General features: G+C 33.1%; 1 long non-coding RNA gene across 5 annotated transcripts in view; it reads right to left on the reverse strand.

Moving 5' to 3' along the window:
* LOC140849583 (uncharacterized) overlaps positions 1–20767 on the reverse strand; it is a 186460-nt gene that overhangs the window by 26556 nt on the left and 139137 nt on the right. The window contains exon 1 of one of the 5 annotated variants that reach the window (XR_012131635.1): positions 2659–2813. The exons of the other annotated variants lie outside the window; for them this stretch is intronic. This is a non-coding gene — a long non-coding RNA (uncharacterized lncRNA). Of the gene's footprint in view, positions 1–2658; positions 2814–20767 lie in introns of those variants that run through there. 5 annotated transcript variants of the gene reach the window in all.

The raw sequence follows: 20767 nt of genomic DNA on the forward strand, positions 1-20767 counted from the left end.
TTATTTGATGTATCTTTATTCTTCTTAAAGATTCTTATTATGCATTAACAAATATTTTTTCAATATCTGTGGTTCCCAGTGGGTACAAGAATTACTCGGGTTATTTTTCACAGGAGAATGGCAAGTCTGCTTTTTGACTCACACCACAATAATATGGACAGAGGTGGAGGCAATGCAGTATTTAGTTTCTAGTCAGTTGATATGAATATGATCCTTAAATCTCTGTTAGGTAGTTTCATGTATAACTATTGCTAAATCAGTCTGGCAAAATGCTGTTTCTAAATAATTGTTAGCAATTCATGGCACAATAATTAGTTTTAATGCTATAATAACTGAGCTCTGCATAAATGAGCTAATACCATTTCTTCATTTATTATAATCTGAGATGGTCACAGACAAAAATTTTAAAACCAAACATTGAAAAGTTTTAGAACTTATGGTAAATATCTCCTTACTTCCTCTCTCTCACTCTTCTTCTACCTCTCTTATATTTATTCCTCTCTTACTATGATACTATTTCATTTTATTCAGTTAATGGTCAGTTGAATGTGTGTGCTTGTAGGGAGAGAAAAACAAGTGAAATGTTAATCAAAATACTTATCATTTATAAGTTAATTTCAATAGTGATGATGTAGGGAATTTTCTTAGCAAACAAAATATCTTATGAAATATGATGTGATGGCTTTCTTTATACATACATGAAAAGTAAAACAAGTAAGTTTTACTGGCTAGGGTAGAAGTGGTTAGTTTTCAAAAGCTGATATTATAATTGTATTTATTAAAAAGGGATTTTATTTCCACTTTAAGGTGTGATGGTTATTGTAAAATGATGTCTTATTAGTGTGTTTGTAATAGCCACAGTCTTGCTAACAGCTGGGCAAGCGTGCTACTGTATCCATACAATACAACAGAACAAATCAACAGCAATTTATTGATCAGTGCCCAGTTACCAGAAAGAGTTAATTGTTCTGTCCAAAGTGTCTGGTTGCTTTCAGGGAAAAGTTAAAACTCCAGGAACTAGAATCATTATTATATATTATTACTTATTGTAATAATTATTATATTAGTACACATTATTACCCACTACTACATCTGTGTGGCAGAGACTTTCTAATTAACAATAGCTCTGCCAAGAATTTTTACGATTTGAGGTAGAATTTATATAAAATGAAATACAAAACTCTTAGGGATATAATTCATCGAGGTTTTACAAACATATAAACTTTTGCAACTAATACTCCAATAAAGGTAAATATTTATATTGCCTGGTTCACTAACGTCCTATCCCATTTAATTCACACCCTTGCCTCAGAGGTAACTACTGTTTTGTTTTCTATTATCAAAGATAATTTTGTCTGTTCTTGAAGTTCTAAAAGATGGAATCAAAAGCATATACTTTTTTGGGGGGGGCCTCTTTTGTGCAATATAATCTTTTTGAAATACATTATTGATTTTGTATATATCAGTAATACTTTTTAATTGCTGCATGGTATTCCAACATACAAACATACCACATTTTGTTTTGTTATTTTTCTATGATAGATATTTGGAATTTTTTCTAGTTTCCTGATGTTATGAATGAAACTGTCCTAAACATCCCTTATAAATCTTTTTGGAAGTATATTTTTCACTTCTTTTTGTTAATTATTTAGGGGTGGAATTTCTGGATAATGAAGTAGGTGTATTTTAACCGTATAAGAAATCACCAGTTTCAACATTCCCAGCATCAATGAATGCAGCTCCAATTGCACTCTATTCTCAGCAACATTACGTTTGTCAGCCTATTTTTATATTAGCTAATCTAGTGAGTATAGAATAGTATTTCATTTTCTTTTTAACAAATGAAAACTAATGATGTTGAGCATCTTTTTCATGTGCTAATGGCCATTCAAATCTCTTCTTTTTAGAAACATCTGATAAAGATTAATTTTCTATTTTTTATTTGGTGATTTGTCCTTTTACTGATTTGCAGAAGTTCATTATATGTTCTGAACACAACTGTCTTGCCAGGTTTATATTTTGCAAATAATTTTTATTTTTCATAATAGTGATTTTTTTGATGAGTAGAGGTTTTAATTTTTGATGAAATCCATTTTATCAGTTTTTTTATTTTATGGTAGGAGTTTTTGGTCCTATTTAAGAAATCTCTCTCTTTACATTCTATTGATGTAGTTGTCATCACAACAGTATCGTGTTGGCTGATAACTGTAGTTTTATAATAAGGTTGAAATTAGAAAGTGTGTATACTCCAATCTTGTTCAAGATTGTCCTGGGTATTTTAGGACCTTTGCATTTCCATGGGAATTTTAGGAATAAACTTGTCAGGTTACAAACACACAGAACTTTTTGGGATTTTGATGGACAATGTGTTCAATCTACAAATCAATTAACAAATATTGTCTTCCACATTTATCTTCTAATTCCGTGAGAAATCAAAACTTAAAATTTAACTTTCCAAATACAATTGATTCATATTCCAACCATTGATCTTATACTTCCAACCTTGCAAAACTTATTAGTTTTAGCAGTGTTTTTGTATGTTTCTTAGCATTTCCTACAAAGCTCATGTACAATGTTTTCTGCAATAATCATGTTATATCTGAATAGACTGTAACTTTTTCTTTTTCAATATTTATGCCTTCTACTTGTTTTTCTTACCTTTTTGCACTGGCTTGGACCTCCATGGTGAGTTGCAAGTGGCAAAGGCAAAACTCCTGGATCTTGGGAGAAAGTTTTTTTTAGAATACTTCTTTGACCCATATTTTATTGCTATGTGGTTTAATTTTCAAGTATGAGATATCACCTCACACCAATCAGAATGGCCACTATTCAAAAGACAAGAAATAACAAGTGTTGGCAAGGATATGAAGAAAAAGAACACTTCAACATTGTTGGTGGCAATATAAATTGATCCAGCCACTGTGGAAAACAATATGGAGGTTCCTCAAGAAATGACTGGTGGGTACCACGGGGGAAGGGTTGGGGTGGGTGGGAGAAACATGTGAAAATAAAGAGGCACAAAATCTCAATCACAATATAAATTAGTCACAGGGATGAAAGTACAGCATAGAGAAATAGTCAATAGTTCTGTAACATTGTTTTGTGTTGACAGACAGTAACTACACTAGTTGGGGTGAGCATTTGATAATGAATAACTGTCAAATCACTATGTTGTATACTTGAAACCAATATAATATTGTATATCAACTGCATTTCAATAAAAATATGTCAAAGAACACAAATAGTGGAGGTTTTTAAAATGCTGTTACTTGTTTTGAATTTAATTCCATTTTGGAAAGAGGACATATACTCTAAGATTTCACATGTTGAAATTCACTGATGTTTGTTTTATGAGCTCACAGATGGCCTACCGTTTAGGACATTCCATATGCATTTAAAAATATGGGTTTTCTGTAACTACTGTTCACAATGTTTCAAAATGTTAATTAGCTTAAGTTGTTGGTAGTAATATTCAAATCTTCAACATTGTTAATGTTGTTGCTTACTTGTTCTTTCAATTATAGTGTTAAATATTCCAACTGTGTTTGATATTTGTGTATTTCTCAATTTAGTTCTGTCATTTTTTCCCTTCCTAGATTTTAAAGTACTATTATTGAGTTCATATGCACTTAGAAATGTTATGGTGTTTCTCAGAGATTGACCCATAATGGGAGTTTCCTATTCATCTGATAATACTCCTGGTCCTATAGTCTATTGTATATTGTATTGATATGGCAACCCTTGTCTTCCTTATGCTTATTAACTGCATGCTATATCTGTTTCCACTATTTTCTTTCCAATTTATCTGTGTATTTATATGTTTTATATTTTATAAAAAGTAGATTTGGGTTTAAAAAAATTCATTCTGACAATCTTGGTCTTTTAATTATAATATAGTCCATTTATATATAATATAATTATTCATCTGTTTGGATTTAAGTCTACTTGCTATTTCTTTTCTAGTTGTTCAACTGATTTTTCTAATTCCCCATTTTCTGCCCTCTTTTATGGATAATAAAATATTTTTAGAATTCTGCTTTAATTTCTCAATTGTCTTTTATTTGTATTATCATTTTATTTTTAACATGGAAATTAAAATTCTAACTTCTCACAGTATTCTTAGTAGTAAGACTACTTTATATTTTACTATATGCTATATAGTGATAGTCATTATGATTTCATTTATCCTTCATCCTCTATCATGTCTATATATTTCACTAGTATCAAAATGCATGTAATACATTTTACTTTATACAGTTATACTTTGAATGGAATTAAGATAAAAATATATTTTATATTCCCCACATATTTTCAATTTTCAGTATTCTTTATGCCTTCTTGTAGATCCAAGTTGCATCTAGTTTGGTTTCCATTGAACATGAATATTCCTTTTCATTTCTGACAGTGCAGTTCTTCTGATGACTAATGCACTCAGCTTTTATTTTTGTCAATTTGACTTTCCTTTTTGAAGAAGTTTTTGCTGGATATAAAATATGGCCCCAAAACTGTTTTTCATTTCAGTACTTTAAAACTCCTTTATCATTGTCTTCCAGATTCTATTGTTACTAGTAAAAAGTCTGCTAATGTTTGTATTATTGTTACCTTTTGTGTAATATGTCTCATTTTTTTTTGGGTTGTATGAGTTCTTTATAATTTTGGATATTAACACCTTATCAGATATATCATTTGCAAATATATTCTCCCATACATTTTTGTTTTGTTGAGGGTTTCCTTTGTTATCCAGAAGCTTTTTAGTTTGATGTAGTCCTACTTATTTTTGCTTTTGTTTCCCTCGACCAAGGAGACATATCCAGAAAAAAAATTAATAATGCTGATATTCATGGGATTCTTGTCTATGTTTTCTTCTAAGAGTTTTATGGTTTCCCATTTTACATTTAGGTCTTTAATCTACTTAGAGTTTCCTTTTGTGTATGGTGTAAGACTGATCTAGTATCATTCTTCTCCATCTAGCTGTCCAGTTTTTCCAACACCATTTATTGAAGAGACTGTCTTTTCCCCATTGTATGTTCTCGTATTCTTTGTCATATATTAATCGATCATATATACTTAAGTTTATTGCTCATCTTTTTGTTTCATTGATCTATGTATTCATTGTGCCAGTACCATACAGTTTTAGTCACTGTAGAGTCGTAGTATAGGTAAAATCAGGGAGCATAATACCCACAGCTTTGTTCTTCTTTCTCAAGATTGCTTTGGCTATTTGGTATCTTTTGTGGTTCCATATAAATTTTAGAATTATTTCCTCTAGTTCATTGGAAACTGCCTTTGGTATTTTGATGGGGACTGCATTGAATCTGTAAATTGCTTTGGGCAGGCTGGCCATTTTGACAATATTAATTATCCCTATCCATGAGCGTGGGCTAGCTTTTCATTTTTTTATGTCTTCTTCAATTTCTTTCACCAGAGTTTTCAGAGTAGAGGTCAATGAGGTTTATTTCAAAAATAGGTGGCATGCCTGAGAGGTATGGTTTGCTCACCCTTTCTCTAGAATATGCCTTTTTATTGTAAACAGTGTTCAGTTTTATTATGGTATGCAGTCAGATTACTGGCAAATCATTTTGTCCTGTTTGTATTGGTTTATTATTTATTTTGATTGCTCTAAATCAGTTTTTAATTTAGTTGTACATGTTTTTCTTACACCTTTTGTATGTGCTTTCCATACCTCTACTAAATAGTCAGGTTGTTTAGCAAAGTCTCTCAGACTGGTTATAATTCTGTTGTTACCATTAAGCAGTCAACTTAACATCACACGATTACCTTTAGGTATTGTGTAGTCTTATTCTGTACGTACCAAGGCCAGACTTTAGTCAAGGCCCACATTTTGAATTCCCATGAAGACTTCTGTTCTCTGACTCTACATTGGTCCTTCTTATCCAGTACTGTGTTTTGAAAATTCCAGCCACTTTGGCTGATTTGAACTCTCATCTCTGATCTGTAGCTTAATAAGATTGTTACTCAGTTTGGGTTTAACCTTGTGCACTGCAACAATAAAATATCCCCCGACAGAAGCCAGGGTGATTGCAATAATTACCTCAAAGTTCACAATCTTGCATTGTGTATTATTTAATGTCTGCAAATAGTTGCTATATATATACATATATATTTCAATTTTATAGGCTTTTTTTTCTTTAAATGAGAGGGCAAATCCAGTACCAGTTATTCTGTTAAGACTGAAAGTGGAAATTCATTAACCTTTTGCCAAAGCACTCTGTTCAGAAAACCTATACTTCAGTTTACTCTCATACTACAACCATACTCACAACAATTCTGACACCAGATACGTGTGAATTTTTCCCACACTAAGAATTTTATGATATCAGCTAGGTATCCTATAATTTAACTCAATTATAACACTATTTACTTGGAGATAGCATCAGATCCCACAAATTAAGGGCTCTATCACATAAGACTCTCTCACCCTTCTCAAACTTCAGATGCTAATTATGGGTCCAGGTTGTTACTTGTGCTTCTGATTCATTGGATATAGATTGGAGGTTCTGATGGGTTTGATTAATTTACTAGAGTGACTCAGAGAACTCAGAAAAACAGTGTTTTTTACTGTTTACCAGTTTATTATTAAAATATATGATAAAGGATACAGTTGAATATCCAGATCGAAGAGATGCATAGGGCAAAGTATGTAGAAAGGGGAACAGAGCTTCTATGACCTCTCTTGGTGTATCACTCCCCTGACACCTCATGTTTACCAATCCAGAAACTCTCTGAAACCTGTACTTTGGGGATTTTTATAGATGTTTCATCATATAGGCATGATAGATTGTTAATTTCATTTCCAGCCCTTCTCTAGTCTCTAGAGATTGGAGAGAGGGACTGAAAATTCCAAGCTTTTAATCATGGTCTGGTCTTTTTGCTGACTCGTCCTCATCTAGAAGCCCACCAAAACTCACCTTACTAGAACACAAGAGACACTGTTATCATCCAGGAAATTCCAAGGGATTTAGGTACTCTGTTGCAGGAAATGGGGTCATATAGCAAATATTAGAACAAAAGGTGCTCCTATGTTCTTATCACTTAGGAAATTGCAAGGGTTTTAGAAGCTTTGTGCCAGAAATCAGGGAGACAATTACATTTTTTTTCTATTACCACTAAATGTTTGAGTAAAATTTCAGTCACATCTCCTGAGATTAGAATTGCAGAATGTTTTACCATGTTTATGTCATTGAGTAGGGGGCACTGAATAATATTTCACCATGACATCCAGAATGTATTCAGGGTGCATTTACATCTGAAATATTACCTAAATGTATAACCATCAAATATGCAACTATACTGAAATTTGTATGGGGGAAGTTTAAAAACTAAAACAGTTTAATATTTTAGGAAAACCATGTATTTCAGTGAATACATTACAAACTATAGGTAACTTTGACCTAATTCTTAATAAAAGTGTCTTTTATAATTTCATATTTTACTATTCTCTAGTATTCCTACAAGCTAAAGTTAGTACTGTGTTTATGACTCTTTACATGTGTCTCTAAATTGGTAAAACCCTGGAATTGAAGTCGAGGTGAAAATAGTTTTACATGTGAAAATAATGTACGTAGGTTAGTTAACATTGCCAGTTTTTCCTCATTTCAAGCATAGAACTGATTATAGACATTAGAAACATAGTTTTGTCACTTTATATATCAGTTCAGGAATTTAAGTCCATAGACAAAGAATTCGACAAGAGGTAGGGAAACTGGTTTCTATTCCCAGCTATCTTGTTGTAATATTCACTCTAGTACTCAAAACTTCCCTGGGCCTAACCAAAGTGCAAGTTTTGTGTCAGAGTTTGAGTCTGCATAAAAGCAACCAGGAATGTTTATTGAAAAACGCATATTTCTGTGCCCACCCAGATCTTATGCATACCGTAAGTTGAGAATCTTTGGAAAAAGTGCTTGCTAATATAACATCCATATGTAAAGTCTACATTAATTCAACATCTCATATAACAATGTCCTTTGCAACAAAATAATTTTCATATACCTGCCATGATTCTTAAAACAAAGTCCTCTCTTTGGAAAGTTAACAGAAGTGGCAAATATGAGGGTGTGGCCTGCTATTAAAAAAACATAATTTCCAGAAACCAACTTTATATACCACATTATGTCATGGAAGGAATTTGTGCTCTCCCATTAACCCTGAAGAATGTTATTATTTAACTTAAGTTTTACTAGACATATAATAAATGTATCTTGATCACAAATTGAATATAGAACATTATATGGTTTGAAAAAATGATTTATAATGTTCAGATTCGCCTTTTTCTGCATTTACAAGTATAGAATCTGAAGACTAACATCACTCTCCATTCAACTTTTATTACATAGACTGTTAGATTGTATTTAATGAATGCTTAGTAATATTTTTGTGAGATTATGTTTTATGAACATGCCCTGATTGGAATAAAAGCCTAAGATTTTTTCTGACTACACTCCTGTCTCACCTGAGGGTTTCAGCCCTGGGAAGTTTCACTGTGGATTCAATGAGACCAAGAAATGACAACAGAGCATTCTTGGGGTAAAAAGGTTTATACCTGCCTTTATTCTCACAGTGGCAGGTTGAGCACTAGGATCACTTCTGCATCCAGCAGTCTGCAGGTCTGTCATCCACCTCTGTCTCTGCTTCCATCCAGAGCACTGGGCAGAGCTCTTTATATAGCAACTCAGTTAATAATAGCTAATTGCCAATGGGTGCTTTATATAGCAACTCAGTTAATAATAGCTAATTGCCAATGGGTGTGGAAGCATTAGCCTAGCAGTAGAACAATTACATCATCAAAGTAGTTTAGGGTCAGGTGAGGATCCTGGCCAAAGGGACTTGCATTTTCCCCATATCTCCTATATTCATGTTTCCATAAGAGAACTCCTATTTCTGGAAGGAAACAGTATTGGAGCAACAATAATAATGCATTTTTTTTCTTACCCCTTACTTCTCAAAACAAGGAAGAATTAAAGCCCAGATCTTAATTTGTTCCATATTTAGACCCTTCTGAAGATCTGGCATCCAGTGTCAGAGGCTTCTTAACCCAAACTGTACTAAAGATAGAGTTAATGAACCCATTAAGCTCTATTACTTGTGGAGTATACAGATGACCATAGGAAATTGCTTTTAAAATAAACCTTGTCAAATTATAGAAGTGTGATGGAGGAATATACCCTTATCTAAGAAAGAGGGAGGGGGCAGATTTTCTACATGGAAAAGCTAATATAATTAACATGACTTTGGCCCTTTAACTTTTAACATACTTTCCCAATTAAGCTTTTAAGGCCTTGAACTACAATATCTGGTCACAGCTGCTAGAAATTGATTTATCCCAGAAGATCACTGGTGCTTCTGACCTTCTGTTAGATAATTTTATTTAGCTTTCTAGATATTTGTCTTCTTTTGCCCTGAAAGGAGAGTGAGAAAGAAATAATGTAAATATTTGCATATGTTCTACGAGGAGCTTTCACTATTTCAATCATGTTTTAGACTCTAGATAATTGTACTTAATTATTATTCTGTGAATGTAGAACTATAGCTGTTTCACATTATAAGCACTTGCAAAAGCATAAATAATGCACAGAAAATTTAGAGTTAGCTTACCTTATAAATATTAGAATGACACATAGTGGATATTTTGCTTATATGTTAAGGAATTTTTTTCAGTACCAGTCCTCATGTAAATTACTATTTTTGTTACTATCAAGATTTTTGTTACACTTCTAAAATTAGTGTGTAAGGTAGATAATGGTCATCAAATGAAATTCCATCTGTTCTGAGAAATGCTAATTAATCAAAAATTGCCACCTCGGGTGTAGGACCTGTATGGCCCCTTCCATTAGCATGTTATTTTTTGCCTTTTTTTTTATAGAGTTTGCAAGGGTCGTGTGAGTCAGAGACATGTCTGTGTTTTAAGGAGTTGAAGACTGCTGATGAACACCTCCTTGTGTTCTAGCACCTCATGTTTATATGTGAAATTTGCCTTTGGGACAAATCCTTCCTCATCTGTGTCTTGGCATGCAGAGGCCCCAGGAGACTAGGGCCTGCTTTTCCAGCATGGCATGCACTTTGCTCCTGTCATTTCCCAGGACTTTTGCTGCTGTCATGCACCTGCTTGGCCCAAGCAGTCCCAGCAAACCACAGGTGTTACAAATTCTAAATTAGAATTGGATGTTGGATTCAAAAATCTTATGATAATTACACAGCTGTTTAAAGTTGTAGTTAAATGACTGAAAACTGCCAAGAAAGCCCACCCACATTCATTACTGTCTAAATGAAAAGGATGTGTATACAGTGATTATGAGGTTTCATATGAATCCCCCAAGCCATAGAGCAGCCTTTCCTAATTGTCAGCTGGACTGTGCAGCGCTTGTTTAAAATAATTAGAGTGCAGCCGCAGCTCTGGCAGCGAGCCTCTTTTTTTTCTTAAACCTCAGTGCAGGTTTTTATATCAGATACTATCAGTTTCCTGTTCATTTTGACACTATCATTCTGCCAGTCTGGAAAATGGGGAAGAGGAAAGAAAAGAATCAACCTTAATGTGCACAAATAATGCAGCCCAAAAGTCAGGGAGATCCACCCCATGTATGAGATGGATGGAAACAATTCAGCAAACAAATCTAAACTGAGGGGAAAAATGTGATTCTCCCTTGTTTTTTCAAGAGGGATAGCTCAAATCTTTCTTAATTACCGCTTAGTCCAATGACAGAATTGTAATTTATCATTTAGTTGTAATTTGACATATGTTCACACCTTTGCCATTTCCAATTTCCTCCTTCATTCTAATTGTCTGCTTCACTCGCCTGTCATGCGCTCCTCGTGGGATTAATTCAAGCTGTCTGTCTGCACCAGGCTACCAGCACACTTGGGGCTGCGGAGAGCGTGACAGTGTCAATGTGCTCACAGTTTATCTAAGGCATTACCCACCCATCACACTCCCAGATCCCCTCTTCCCTCACTGTTTACTGTTTATTCCACTTTGCATTTGTGACTTTTCCACGTTTTATTAGGCTCTAATTATGCTCTAGGCTGTCAGCTGTAAAGAGAGAAAACGTTACATTTATTACAGTGGAGGGGGAGGTGTTTGGGATTGGTAATAAATGGGCCAGTAGATGTCTCTCTCTGTCTCTAAGATCCATGCATGATTTAAAGACTCTTCTTGTTCCACTTTGGTTTGTATCCTTGATAGATGCTTCTATTCAAACATAAACATGCAAACATTCAAGCTAATGTTGCTTTTACATGCAAAACCCAATTTTTTTCCCAGTCTCATCTAAGACTAGGTAAATTGGCAGTAGTAAGGAAACTCAGCTTTCAAATAACCACAGGTTTTCAAAGGACAATTGTTTAATCTATGGGTGTTATCAAAACAAGCATAATGGGGAGTGCTGCTGGTGAGGAACATACCCAGTGGGCACTGGATAGTTCAACGTATTAGAAGTGGATGTTGTTTCGGTCCATCGGAAACCTAATTTCCCTTTCCTAATGCCATCTCAGCCCATTAAAATCCAGCAATAATTTCTGCATTTGACAATTTTTTGCCTCCTTCAGAACCAATTCTTCTTGTTGCTCCCAGCCTACCTAAACCATAATAATGTAGGTTTTCTGCACTCCTTCAGAGTAGATTTTCATTGTAGCTAAAACTTCCTGGTAATATGAAGCAGAGGAAATCTGTCCTCCCCTGACCCTTTTAGTCCATTAGGATGGATGGTAATTCCTTGAATTAGTTGCATCATTCCCCCATCAGCCTGAAAGAGTGAATGTGACTCCTTTGAACATCTAATTACCTATGGAGATGGACTTATGTTCTGTTTTCTCCTCTTAGAATTTCCTCAGTCATGCTTTTAATAATTGAGGGGCTGAGGATATTGTGGGGCTTAGATGCCTCTTCTTTCTTTTATAATCCCAACAATTAAAGTTCTGCCAGTTATGGTTTTTTAGCTTCAGAATTTGTAGCTTTCACTCTATAGACTGTAATACTGTACAATACAACCATATGGCCATTATTTCATATATTCTCAGCATATGAAATACCTGTATTTCTGCAAATATACACATTAAGTCATATTGCTACATTAGAGTTTTTATGAAAAACTAACAAGGGATGGGTGAAGAAAGTAACAGTCTCTAAAGTATGATATCTGGAGACAAAAATTATGAATTATGGTCCTGACTTTTTAAAGTAAGTTTCAAATAACCACACAATTCTGGCATTTACTCAAACTACCTTACTATATACATTACATACTAAAACAAATATCTAAGAACATTAACAGCCCTTGTCTTTTCTTAAGCAACTTCTTGAATGTTTCATTTTTATTCTTCCATCCTCACTCTAGGGTAGTAAGTCAATTATAAAATATTGATGTATAAATTGAGTTTTTTAAAGGTCATGCAAGAAGACTCTAGCCAATTATAATAAAACTTTCAGCAACCAGAATATTCTACTATGTTTCTAATAATGTCTTTAGCTAAATAAATTGAAAAAGTTCAAGAGTAAGATATGAGAGGATGAAGAAAGGAAGAGCCAAATGATTCAGAAGATGAGTGCAATTTAAGGGCAACAAATGAACAAATTAGCGAGCATGCAGTATTTAGTGAACAATCAGAACTTTATATATTTGAAAATAGCTTTGAAGGCTCTTTTAGCACAACTTATGCCTTCTTTGTTCGCTACATATGCTTTAGTTTTATTTTATGAACACAGCGAAAGACTTTAATTATTGCACACCTATATTATTACTAAAGCACATTTTTAGTGGGCTTCCCAAGTGTGGAGCCCCTGCAGCACCTGTTGTCTGTGATCCCCGGAGGAATCTAGCAAAGACAGTTTCATTGATCACTGCTTGAACTACTTGGCTTCTTTCAAGGTCATTCATGATTTGATCTTATTTTAAATATGTATGACCTGTTCCCCACTACTCCAGAAGAACATGCCCCTTTCATTATTGATAGATTGATTAGTTTATTCATTTATTCACGTTTGTTCAGCAACTGATAAAATTCTATATAAAGTAATGAACAAGACAGAAATGGTTTTTCCTTTGAGGTTGACTAGCTGTTCTTTGCACTGCCTCCCAATGATTATTTCTGCCTTTGTGCTCTTTTTCATACTCTATTTCCCCCCCTTTCCATGTATTTGTACAAATTCTGCGAATCCAACCTATTCTTGAAGGTACAGATCAATTCTGATGTTCCTAATGAACACTTTTGTACTCATACTGTGCCAGAAAATTCAGTTTTTAATTCCATGTTATTTTATATATGTTAAGTGTTTCCCTTTTTCAATGTCACTGAGTCAAGGCCCATTTATTCTTTCTCCTCCAGTGGATAAAGCAGTGTATCTCAACTAAGACTGTGCATCCCAGTCACAGGTAGAGTTCTTTAATAATCCACATGTTCAAAATTGCTGTACCTTAGGGGTTAGGACCCTGGATGCATTTGTTTAAAAACCATCCCAAAAGAATCCAATGCACTCTTTTGGTTGAATCACTGCCCCAGCCAATGTTGTACACAGGACACATCAATTAACAGATGAACTGGTTGATCTGGGCCCTAACTATATTACATTGCCTGTCTTAATGGCTATAAGCAAGTTAAATCACCTGGCTGGTGCTGCTACTCATTTACTATGTGAACATGGTAAAGGACTTTGGAATATTTGTATGAATGATGATAACATTCGTGTAATGGTCCTACTTCATTCCCTTTTACTTTTATTTACATTTTTGAATAAAATTGATAACAGGTGCCTTTAAAATTGAATTAAATGATAAAAGGAAAATTACAAAGAAATCTACTACTTTTTAATTTTATGTGATACAAAGGAAAATCTCATGACAGATTATGCAATTAAAGAGCAAAATAAAATAAATAACATAGCTAGGCAGGAGAGAAGTATCTTGGTTATAAAAAAATCTTTATTAAATAAAAAATATCAAGATACCTCACAGGAAACATGAGCTGCAGAAGAGTTATTATTTCTTAATGTTTTGTTGTTGAAAGACTTCCTAGCAGAACATGTGGGCTTATTCTGATAAATTGTGGTTGATGTAATTTGGTCTGCTTCGCAAAGTGAAGTTACAGGCATTTGAAATTATGACTAAGTTGCCAAATAAGCAATTCAATAATCCATTAAAAAGGTATATGGTCAAGGTGCCTGCTCCTTTGAATGGGTGTGATTGTGGGAGGAAACTTTAATGCATATCAATCTTAAAGAGTGTAATAGGAGAAAACAGGAGAGCTTACAAGAAAATTACAAGACTTAAACATAAATAGAATTCCAGGATCCTGCTGGTATCAAAAAATGAACAAAAAATAACTTGAAATCTGTTATTTTTCACTAGTTTCAGTGCTTTCAGGACATAGGAGAGAATATGTTGCTGTGTATTTCCTTTTCCCCATCTGTGTTTAGTGGGAAAAAGGGATTATATGGACACACAAAGAGAAAAAAAAAATTCTTTTGGGTCCTGCCACATTAACTTGCTGCAGATAACATTCCCAGCAAAAAAATAAATTAAATTAAATTTGAACAAAATTTAAAAAAATAATCTGAAGCCATCATTACCAAGAAATTGAAAAACAAGGGCCCTAGGAGAAGGGAAATTAACTAAGGTAGCTCTTGTGATTTTATATTTTTAAGAAATGACAGATTTATCAGCACTAGATACCACCAACCCCTTCCCAGCAACATGCCCACAAAACTATGAAATGCTGTAACTCAAGGATGTATGTTATAATTTTCAGCAAAACCATTTAATGAATAGTAAAAGACTGTATGGTAGGAAAATTGAATGGTGAAAAACATTCTTAATGAATCAAATAAAGGCAAAAAAAAGAAAGAAAAAGGAATGTATAACAAGTAGGACAAAAAGGAAACAAGCTGCTAGACTTTATCCTTAACATAGCACATAAAACAATAAATATAAACTTAGTAATACTTTATAAAAGGGTTGGAAAATTACACTCCACAGGCTGAAATTGGCTTGCTGCCTATTATTTTTTTTAATATAGATAAGTTTTATTAGAACACAGTCACATTGATTCACTTATGTACTATCTAAAACTGATTTTCCACTGCAATACCAGAGATGAGTAACTGTGACATACACTGGATGTGGCCCACAAAGTCTATAACAAATTTACTCTCCACCTTCTACAAAAAAAGTTTCCCAATCCCTGCTCTAAAAGACAGATTTTTCAAACTAGATTTAGGGAAAGAAAAAAACATTATAGCATTTAAAAGTGCTATGAATAAATGAATAAAAAGATAAATAAAATATAAATGCCAATATAAATATAAAGGTAAATTATTGTGTATTACATAAATGTAAACACACTGGAAGATTGGAAGTTGGAACAAGGTTGGAAAAAAATTTATCATGCAAACACTAACCAGAAAAAGGCTGGTGGAGTTATATGAATATCCAACAGAATAGACCTTGTGGTAAGAAGCATTACTAGAGATAAAAAGGGATATTTCATAAGAATAAAGAAGGAACAATTCAGGAAATAATAGTTTTAAATTTTTATGTACCTAACAGCATAGCTTAATATGTGTAAAGCCCAAATTGATAGAATTAGAAGGGTAACTTAAAAAACCTTAGCACCTTTAACATTAACTGACAGAGCAAGCATTTCTATCAGTAAGAAAGGAGGAATTAAACCACACAATTACAACCTAACTGATGTTTGCTATCGATCTACCTTCTATCTACCTATCTATCATCAATTTCTTTACAATCACACAATACACATCATCTTCAAGTGCATATGGGACATTTATCAAAGTTCAATACACTGAACCATATACTGCACAGTAAATCAAGTCAACAAATATCAAATTATGGGAATCATACCAAATGTGTTCTTTCCGTTAATCCAGAAATCAGTAAGATCAATCCAAAATTAATTAATCCAAAAATCAGTAACAGATAATAAGAGTATCACCAAATGTTTTAAAATTAAGGACTGAATTTACACATAACCTGTGGATCAAAGAAGAAATAAGATGTTTAATTAGAAAATAGGTTAAACTGATTCATAATGAAAATATGATTTATCAAAATGAGTATGATGCAGCTAAAAATATACTTAGTGGAAATATATTGCATGTATTATGCTATAATAATAAAATGTTTATATTATTAAAAAGACTGAAATCAATACTCTAAAATAATTCATCTCAAGCAGAAAGCAGCAGTGGATTAAACACAAAGGTAGTAGAAAGAAGGAAATAATAATATGAAAACTAATAATATAGAAGAAAAAAATACAGAGAAGATGAATGAAGTATAAATTGAAATGTAGACATGAAAATATCAGTAAACTTGTTTAGTGTGACCAAGAAGGTGAGAGAGAACACATTAGCCTGTCAAAAATGTAAAGGAAGACACCACTAAAACATTAACTATAGATATTAAAATGATAATAAAAGCAACTTAAAAAGAACTTTATTCCAAAGAAATCGAAAATTTAGGTGAAATTAACAGCCTCCCCCCCCTGAAAGTGCCCTGACACAAGAAGAACTGAAAAAAATGGAAGTAATGGTCCTAGGTGTAGAAAAACAGTTGGATCTCTTAATAAAGACCTTCTTCTAAGAAAAACTAGACTGTATTTGGTTCAGAAGTAAACTTTGCAAGTCATTTAGAAAAAGCAACATAATTGTATATGAACTACTTCAGAGAAAAGCAAAGAGGGAACAATTTCCAATTTGTTTTATAAGGTCAATAATTTTTTACAGAATGGGAAAAGATATACTAATCTCTTATAACTTCTTAAAAAAATGATAGAAAAAGAAGAAAATCTACATCACAACCAAATTGGATTTACTCTATGAATGAAAAATTTGTTCTAATACTGCTAACCAATTGAAGTAATGTATCATATTAATAGGATAAATAATAAAAACATATTATCTCAAAAGATGCAAAAAAAACTATCACAAAATTTATTAGTAAATTGGGAAAGAAGAAATTCTCCTTTAGATAAATGGTACCTATAAAAATACTCATAGTAATATTTCCATCTGAAATCAAGAATAAGTACAACCCCTATCACTACTTCTATTCACATATGTATTCAAGATTGCTGCCAGTGCAACCTATCATGAAAAAAATGATATAACAATTCAAAAGAAAGAAACAATAATGTCTTTTCCAAATTATATTGTATACATGCAGAAAATCCCAAAGAATCCCTGGAGACTATTGGAATTAATATCTAAATTTAAGATAGTCTTTAGATAAAAAGTCAGTAAGCTGATTCAATTGAATTTCTATTTACCAACCACAAACCTTTATAAAATGAAATTAAGAAGTTGTTATTTACATAGAATAAAAAACCATTGAATACCTAATGATAAATCTCACAAAAGTTGTACAAAAATTTTACAAAAACAGAAAATATTTTTGAGAGATTAAAGAAAGCCTTAATATGAGGAAGAGCATATTATGTTCATGAATAAAAACATCAATTTTCTACAAATTTATCCATAGATAAATCCATACAGTCAATGTAATACTGATGAACATTCCAGAAGCTTTATTTTGTACAAATTGACAAGATTCTAAAATTTACATGAAGGGCAAACAGCCCAGAATAGCCAAGACAAGCTTGAAGTAGAACAAAGTTTTAAGACTTACACTACAGATTGTAATAATTGTTATTAAGATACAGTAATTAAGACAGTGTGGGGATATGGGTGGAAATTTAGATAAACAGGTCACTGACAAGACTAGGGAGTCCAGAAATAGACCAAAACAAAACATATAAAATCACTTGATTCATAGGAGATGATACTTTAGAGCAGTAGGAAAAAGATTGTCTATTTAATAATTGATGCTGTTTCATTTGCAAAAACAATAAATTTAACCCTTTCTTCCAATATGAACAAAACCAATTCCAAGTGAGTTAAATTGTTATTATTAAGTTACATCTTGAATAAAAGAGATAAAACATAGCTCTTAGATTAAAATATATGGTACATATTTATGATGGTTGTAGGTAAATATTTCTTTAACAGGAAATACTTATACTTAACCATAAAGGAAAAAATTGGTAACTTAGATATGTTAAAGTTAAGGTGTTCTGTTATTAAAAGTTACTCTCAAGATAGTGAAAAACAAGCCACAGTGTGAAAGAACATATTTGCAACATATATAACTTAAAAATTATGCATATACAGAGTACATAAAGAACTCCTAAATATCAGTAAGAAAAAATCCCCAGATACTCAAATACAAATACTGGAAAAAATAAAATACATTAAAAAGTATTCAGAGAAAAGCAAATTAAAAAGTAAAATCTCAGTTAGATACCACTGCAAACATACCATAATGGGTAAGATGAGTGAGACTAACAGGACCATAAAGTGGCCCCATAACTGGGACCCTCATACACTGTTGTTGGGAATTTTAATTTGTAGCACCTCTGGAAAACTGCAGTGGTATCTACAAATCTGAGCATTCAGATATACTCTAACTCAGCGATTCCACTACTAGGCATATACCAATCAGTACTGTGTATATCTGCATCCCAAAGCATATATGCAAAAATGTTCATAAATTACATTATGTGTAATAGTCAAAAAGTGAAGAAAAAGAATGACCACCAAAATAAAACAAGAAAATTAATTGTGCTATTTTTACACAATGGACTACTGTGCAGCTATGAAAAGAAATGAAGTATTGCTATGCCAGCAATATAGATGAATCTCAGGTTATTATTGCTAGTGAAGAAAAAACCAGATACAAAATAATATATATTATATATTAATTTTCAAAATAGACAAAACTAATTAACATTAAAAACTACTTAATGCTGCCAGATACTAGGAAATGGTTGCCTTCAGATGGGCTGTGTGGTTGTGACTGGAAGGGAAATGTTGGGAGCTAAGATTTATGCAACATTTTATCTCTTGACCTAGCAGTTTTCACTAGTTTGTCCACTTTGTGAAGATTCATCAGTCTGTGAATTCACTATCTTTATTCTTTTTAGCCCATGCTAGGGACTGATTTGTGTGTCCCCCACTGCCCGACACTATTCGTATGTTTAACCCCTAACCCCAATACAATATTTGGGGTCATTTGGAGATGCGGCCTTTCGGACAAAATTAGGTTAGAGATGAGGTCATGAGAGTGGGGCCCAGTCTGATAGGATTAGTGCCTTATAAGAAGAGATACCAGAGAGCTTGTTCTCTCTCTCCCCTTGAGCACCGAAGGGTCATGTGAGGGCAGAGCTAGGAGGTAGCCATTTGTAAGCCAGGAAGAAAGCTCTCACCAGGAACTGAATTGGCTGGCACCTTGACCTTGGACTTCCTGGACTCCAGAACTGAGAAATAAATTGCTGTTAAGCCCCCCCAATCTATGGTACTTTGTGATGTCAGCCTAAACAGACTAAGACAGCCCAGAAGCTCCAGGAGGATAAATACTATGTTTTTAAAATCGGTGTCTCCTGTATGTAGCATTGTGCCTGTCTAAAAGTAGAATAAGAGATATTTAAACACTTACTTCCTTTCACATGGTCTTTCAGTGAGTGTAAAAATCTCATACCCTTTCTTTATCTTACAAAAATGAAACATCACTTTATCAGCCATGTATAAAAATTACAATAAGTCACATTGCACATGCCTTTTCAAATATACCCCTTTGCAGTTTCACTACATACCCTTGCTGTTGCTCTCAAGCTCCACTCTTTTGGATGTTTGTACCACTGATTTATAGTCCTTTATAGAATGATTCCCCTAGCCTTGAAACTCAGTATTGAAACTTGAGTACATTTCTCAGGAGTTAAATCACAATTGAAATGTAATGTGTGTCTCCAGTGCTGTTTAATGCATATTCTTTTGTGGACCAAAAGTTATTATCTAGTTTTCATTATGTAATACAGGTGGCACAGAGGATATTAGTGTTATATGATCACGGATTATTGAAAAATTCAATACCACATTTTCTGTGGCCTGCTATGATTGATAATCTATAATAATCTATATGCTTTTGGTTTTAATTCAACAGTGGGTATGAAATATTGTATATCTTTCTAGCACACATCTTTCATTCACTGACTTTCTTCTTTTAGGGAACTCTCACTCTCTGCTAAGACTCTCTTGGTAACTGGTTTTTGGCCATTTTTGAATAGTGTTGCTTAAAAATGCATACTCAGGTATGAACTGTATTTATATCTTTCATTTTAATGCTTTCAAACACCACTCCTTTGCCACCCAAAAAGGAGGGAAAAAAGGAAACTACTCAAAGAAAAACACTGGTTCTGTGTGAATGAATATGCATCTAGAAATACAAGGACTTCAAGGTGTAATAATATAGTGCTTTGCATTTATGTGGTGTTTCACTCTCTAAAGAGTTTCACGTGTTCTATTCCTTGTATCTGCACACATATTTTAATAGTATATTTTTGATGTGGCATATAAAAACATAAAACTTTTCTATTACTTAACCTTGAAAATACCCATGTATTCTGTTTTTACATTATCAGTCTTACATCTACAACCTGGTCAGTTGTCTGCTATTTGTCCTGTCAAACATTACATTTCAAAACCATAGTGCTCAGGAGCTATTACAAACAAAGCACACCCTTCTCCTAAGTTATTTCATACTTACTTTGCATCTTGATTGCATATTTTGTTCTTTCTGGCTTTTTTTTCATAATAGTGTTAATCCTATTTTTCAAAATAATCACAGTGGGTCTATTTTAAAAAGCCTTACTTAATTACTACCTTATTGATCACAGTTAAGGTTCTATC

Source organism: Manis javanica, chromosome 5 (assembly GCF_040802235.1).
Source record: "Manis javanica isolate MJ-LG chromosome 5, MJ_LKY, whole genome shotgun sequence".
NCBI classification, from domain to species: Eukaryota; Metazoa; Chordata; class Mammalia; order Pholidota; family Manidae; genus Manis; species Manis javanica.